This window comes from Rhineura floridana, chromosome 9, assembly GCF_030035675.1.
Source record: "Rhineura floridana isolate rRhiFlo1 chromosome 9, rRhiFlo1.hap2, whole genome shotgun sequence".
NCBI lineage: Eukaryota > Metazoa > Chordata > Lepidosauria > Squamata > Rhineuridae > Rhineura > Rhineura floridana.
Window position 1 is genome coordinate 97,147,822 of NC_084488.1, and position 6,000 is coordinate 97,153,821.

The following is a 6,000-nucleotide window of genomic DNA, read 5'->3' on the forward strand; positions in this document are numbered from 1 at the left end:
GCAGTAATTTGCAATTTTTTTAAAAAAAATCATGAAAATTCTGCACCATTTTAGTGTGAATTTCTCCTAATACTTTTGTATGCATTTTGACTAATATACATATTTTTTGCAAGCAATGTATCCTAATAGAGGACCCATTAGGATGGTCTGCCCCAGGCTTCTGATGGATCTAGATGGATTCCTGAATGCGCTTGGGGATTCTCTGGAGCAGGCACATGGCCACTCGGTTGAGACCCTGGTGGAGGGGTGGAGTGCTGCAATCACCGGGGCATTAGACCGGGTGGCTCCGGAACACCCTCTCCCCCTGAATAGAGCTCGGACAGCACCATGGTATACTCCACGGCTGTGAACTCTGAGGCAGGAGATGAGACGGCTAGAGCACTGGTGGCAGAAATCTCGCTCTGATGACGATTGGACACGGGTTAGAGCGGCTGCAGCAGCCTACCATGTGGCGATAAGGGCAGCCAAGAAGGATTTTTATGCTGCTTCTACCTATTGTGTCCGCAGAGTGTTGTCCTAGGAGGCTGTTCCAAGTGGTCTGGAGCCTGGTCGGTCCAGTTGCTCCAGAACCGATGGAACATGTTAAGGCCTCCTGTGATGAGTTTGCAAAGCACTTTGCAGATAAAATCGATCGGATTAAGAGTGCTATTCCATGCACTGTGGACACAGTGAGCGGGCCAGAGGCGGCCAGTGGTGCTCTGGTGGTGTGGGATCGGTTTCGGCTTCTTCCTTCTGATGAAGTGGACAAGGTGCTTTCAACCTTAAAGCCAACCACTTGCTCACTCGATCCTTGCCCGTCATGGCTCATTATGAGCTGCAAGGATAGACTGGGCGAGGGGATCAAAATGGTGGTAAATACATCCCTGGAAGAGGGAGTAATACCATCAGCCCTCAAGGAGGCAGTAATAAAACCAATTGTAAAGAAGCCCTCCTTGGATCCCCAAGATTTGAACAACTTTCGCCCAGTCTCAAATCTGCCATTCTTGGGCAAGGCAGTTGAGTAGGTGGTGGCGCAGCAGTTGCAAGCGCACTTGGAGGAAGCGGATTATCTGGATCCATTTCAATGAGGCTTCAGGCCTGGACATGGGACTGAAACGGCCTTGGTCACCTTGGTGGATGATATGAGGAGGGCGCTGGATAGGGGCAAATGCACCTTCCTTGTCCTCCTTGATCTCTCAGCGGCTTTTGATACCATTGACCACGGTATCCTTCTGGACCGTCTGGAGAGGTTAGGTATAAGGGGCACTGTATTGCAGTGTTTCCGTTCCTTCCTCTCTGGTAGGTACCAGAGAGTGGCATTGGGGGATGAGGTTTCAGATACTTGGCCTCTCACTTGTGGGGTGCCACAGGGTTCTATCCTCTCCCCGATGCTAATCAACATCTATATAAAGCCGCTGGGGGCTATCATCAGAGGATTTGGGCTGCAGTGTCACCAGTATGCGGATGACACGCAGCTCTACCTCTCATTCAAGTCATCACCGAGGTTGGCTGTAGAAACCCTGTCCAAGTGCCTGGAGTCGGTGAGTGGCTGGATGGGAAGGAATAAGCTGAGGCTGAACCCTGACAAAACCGAGGTACTGTTCGTGGGAGACAAGGGAAGGTTGGGGGATGTTGACCTGGTCCTCAATGGGGTACACTTGCCCCTGAAAGACCAGGTACGCAGCCTGGGGGTCATTCTCGGCTCCCAGGTGTCCATGGAGGCTCAGGTCTCGGCTGTGAGCCGGGCGGTGCTGTATCAACTCCATCTAATACAGAGGCTGTGCCCCTACCTTCCCAACCATCTGCTCCCATCGGTGATACATGCCCTCGTCTCCTCTCACCTAGACTACTGTAATGCGCTCTGTGTGGGGTTACCCTTGAAAACAGTCCAGAAGCTGCAACTGGTACAGAATGCAGTGGCTTGCCTGATTAAAGGCAGCCGCCGGTGAGTTCACATCACTCCAGTGCTGAAGGAGTTGCACTGGTTGCCGGTTATTTTCCGGGCCCAATTCAAGGTGTTGGTTTTGACCTTTAAAACCCTATATAGTCTCAGCCCAGTTTATCTGAAAGAGCACCTCCAGCTTCATCAAGGATGCCACGCAACAAGATCAGCCTCAAAAGGCCTCCTCTCTATCCCACCAGTTAAAACAGCTAGACTGGTAAGGACTAGGGAGAGGGCTTTTTCTATTGTGGCTCCCACTCTGTGGAATTCCCTCCCAAACGATCTCCGTCATGCCCCTGCTATGATGAGCTTCCACCGGGCCTTGAAGTCCTGGCTCTTCAGACAGGCTTTTGGGGTGGGTTAGGTTTATTACTACTGTTGAGATTTTAATGTTTTAATGTATTTGTATGTTTTTATTCTGTACATCGCCCAGAGTGGCTGGACAACCAGCCAGGTGGGTGACTAATAAATCTAATAAATCTAATAAATAAATAAATAATATAATGCATTTTCTCCAATATATTCTTTTTTGTTTTAATGTATTTTATCACATTGTGTTTTAACTGTTTACATGTATGTCGCCTAGAGTGGCCATCGGCCAGATAGCCGACACATAAATTAAATTTTATTTTCTTTTTATTATTATTGTTTGCAGTTTCCTCTAATATATGCATTTTTGTAAATATGGCGTTGTTAGAGGACTGCCTTGCAAAATTTGGATAAGTGCAAATTTTGAAAGATGGCTGCATTTTGGTTCTCATATTGTTTTGGAAAGTGTGAATTTGATACATTTGGCTTTAAATGCAAACTGAATTGATTTCCCCTCCATCCTTCTCATATGCACACTTCCTCACCAAAAGCCACTCCTACCTCACAATGCCACAACCACCCACGCTCACAAGTAAGCCACACACAAACAAATAAGGCATCCCACACACAGAGAGAAGCCACCCAACACTGCAGAAACCACATTAAGAAATCACCCAATACTGAAACCACACCCACAACAAAACCACATTGCTCAGTGCTGCCCTCCCCCAACCCACACCAGTAAAACTGGTGATGTCCACACATGCACACACACACTAACAAAACATAGACACCATCACACACAAAGCACTAACAAAACTTTGCCTCCAATTTCCATTGGGGAAACGGATCCCATTAAACTGAATAGGGCCTCTTTTGCCATGGAAATTGTAGGTTTGGGGGTCCTGATCCAGACTGGGATGCTAGCGGGGTACAGGTATTATTAATTAATTAACTAACTAACTAATATATCACTTACATGCCAAAAGAGCTTCTTACTTCTAACATGTCAGTAACTAACTGGGACTCTAACACAGCGATAGGGAAGTTTTAACACTGCCCCACCACTGCAGTTCCAATCCAGATCAGCCTCCATGCTGGCAATTTACAATGCAAAGAAGGCCCCGTTCAGTTCAATCGGGGTTTTTTTTTTTTGCAATGCAAATTGCTAGTGAGGTGGGCCCAATCTGGATTGGGACTGCAGCAGGGGACAAAGTGTAAAAACTCCCCTACCACTGCCTTAGACGCCCAACTCCTAACACTCAGAATTTGTGAAATAAACCCTTCCAGCCCCATCGCTAGCCCCATCGCTTCCCCCATCTCCCCAGACACTCTCCACTGCCCCCCCACAGCTTACCAAGCAGTAACAGGGATCCTTTTTTTGCTTCTTCCTCTTCTCCTATTTTTAGGACAATTGGGAATACTGGAAAGCAAAGCTCAGGCCTCCAGCAGCCCTGTTCTCTTCCTTTATTGACCCAGCAGAGCGCTTCTTATCTATTTGCATATATGATTTCCACCTGTTATGTGTTTTCCACCACAATTGTTATTTGTGGAGTTGCCCTAAGAAGTTTCTCTTCTTCAGTGAACCAGACCAAATTACTCTAGGACAGGAGTGAGGAACCTTAGGCCCAGAAGCCCAATTCAACCCTCCATACCTGTCTGTCTGGCGTTCAGGACTCTGGCCAGGCCAAATAGCCTCCGCCCACCAGACCATACTTCTCACCAGCCCTCCTTCATGTCCTTCCTGAGTGTTTTTGCCTGGCTAGAATGTGTCCTTAAACACAATGCCTCTTGGTTGCCTGGATGGTTATAAAGAGAGATGTGTACCTTATTATACAAAGGTAAAATTTACATGTGTTGCTTCACCCACTATTATTATATTCCACCTTTCCTCCAAGGAGCTCAAGGTGGCATACAAACATGTTTCTCCCCCTCCCCATTTTATCCTCACAGTAACCCATGGGGTAGGCTAGGCTGAGAGAGTGTGACTGGCCCAAGATCACCCAGTGAGCTTCATTGCCAACTGGGGATTTGAACCCTGCTCTCCCAGATCCCAGTCTGACGCTCTAACCATTACACCACACTGGCTCTCCTTTTGCCTGTGGACCCACCCAACACTGACATATGGCCTCGGATGGTAGCCCAGATGGAATGTGACCCTCATTCTAAAAAAAAAAAAAAAGTTCCCCACACCCTGCTCTAGGAATTTCAATCCCAGAAGTGGCCTAAGGGACAGCAGTTTCTCTGAATTGGTACAATTAAATAAAACAAGTTATAGGAATTCTGCAGCATATACTATATTCTCATCCACTTATCATTCTCACTACCGCTCAAGCAAAACCTTTCCACCTGGATTTTATAAACGACACTAAAAATTGTGCATTGGAAGAGAGCAGACAAGTGAAAAGAAATGACAAAAAGCTCCAAGTATCAGGCTTTCATCAGTTAAACTCTTTTATAGCTTTGATTAAAAGACGTTATAAAATGGCAACTCTTCATAACCGGATCTACCATATGCCTCAGGCTTGTGAATCCTGTTCTGATTCCCAGGTGTTCTTGTAAACCCAAAACTTGACTGCAGCAACAACCCTCCTGATCACCCTTGTAAAATGCCCCATGTTGTGCAATAAATAGTTTTTACCGAGTAGTCCATGACAAATACATGAAAGAGCACAGACCAACATTTCTCATGAAACAAGCATTTATTACCCACAAAAATCATATTTATCTAGGCCTCGGAACTGTGCCTTGTGTTCAGTATAATTATTCCCTTGGTAGCTTGAAAATGAGGGTACCACGAACATGGAGGCAGCTTCTGTTCAATGTAATTAGTTCCCCCGGCAACTTGCATTGTGAAAAGTGCAGCTGTTAAGCAATAGTGAATGCTAAATGAAAGTAATTTCCATTATAGATTGCATGGTAAAGATGCTCCATGTTTACTTCTGTCAGCCAACTTTCAATGCATAAATAAATTCTACTGCTCAAGCAGTGGCCTTACATCCTAAGCCATGCTGTTAGTACATCATGTTACATGAACTAGGATGGATTTCATTTTATTTCTTCCTGCACCGAACAGTAAATCATGCCAATTAAGTCCAAGGATAAGACAGAAACAGTGTTTCCAAAACCAAGTATCAGAAATACAGCAAACCAAATACAAGCAAATATACTCAGAAACCGCATTCTACAATAGCACTGGTCTCTCAGGGTAGATGTCTGTTTCTGACATTCTCCAGGAGATTTTGGGCCTCTTGGAGTCCATGACCAGCAGCTACATTCAGAAGTTTTTCTACATCCCTGGAAGATATGCAGTCATTATCAGATGAACAGGCAGGCAGGACAACAAAATAAGAACTGAAGGGGGAAATGGGCAGTTTCATGCTTATGTAGCTTATTTATTATTTATACATTTACAGTGGTGTCCATTAGAGTGTACAATGGCCAGTTATGCATTGCCAGAAAGGATGGTGCAGATTTGCATATGCTAATTTATATGAGAGGCAAATTAAGATTAATTATTCATGTATTTTAATTTATTAATTATTAACTTATTAATTATTTATTAATATAATTTATTAATATAATTTAAACAGAAATATAGTATACCTCACCAGAGTGAGGAAGACTACTGTGATCAGCTGACAGCACGTGTGTGCCTGCTCAGTCTGCTGTCCAGGTGCTAACGGTTGATGTTCTCCCTTCTCAAAGTTCTTTAAACTATACCAGGGATTGCTCTAATGGTCTTTTCTATTTCAGGTTCAGTCTATCAA